The sequence below is a fragment of the Pogoniulus pusillus genome, chromosome 35, assembly GCF_015220805.1.
Source record: "Pogoniulus pusillus isolate bPogPus1 chromosome 35, bPogPus1.pri, whole genome shotgun sequence".
Taxonomy (NCBI): Eukaryota; Metazoa; Chordata; class Aves; order Piciformes; family Lybiidae; genus Pogoniulus; species Pogoniulus pusillus.
The window spans coordinates 12,079,226-12,079,624 of NC_087298.1; positions in this window are offsets into that span (position 1 = coordinate 12,079,226).

Consider the following 399-nt stretch of genomic DNA (forward strand, 5'->3'; position numbering starts at 1 on the left):
ATCTGCATGGGGGGGTGACCCAGCTCCATGGGGGGTGACCCTTCTCTGTCTGGGGGGTATCCCAGCTCTGTGACGAGCTGACCCATCTGCATGGGGGGTAGCTCATCTCCCCTGGGGGAGGGAAGGGTAGCCCATCTCCATGGAGGGGGGAGGGGATAGCTCACCTCCATGCGTCCAGCTCCACTGTCCCTCCTGGCACAGCCTCCCAGCCCTCGGCAGGGGGGGAGGGGGGGTCTGGCTGTCCGCTGCGTGTACAGGCAGGGTGGGGGGCAGCAGTGAGGGGCACGGAGGTGGTGGCAGTGGCGGAGGGGGGGGGAGGCCTCGCACCGCCCTGCTCGGCTCCTGCCGCCGTCATTGGCGGCCCCGGCGGCGCTGGGGGAGCGGAGCGGAGCGGAGCGG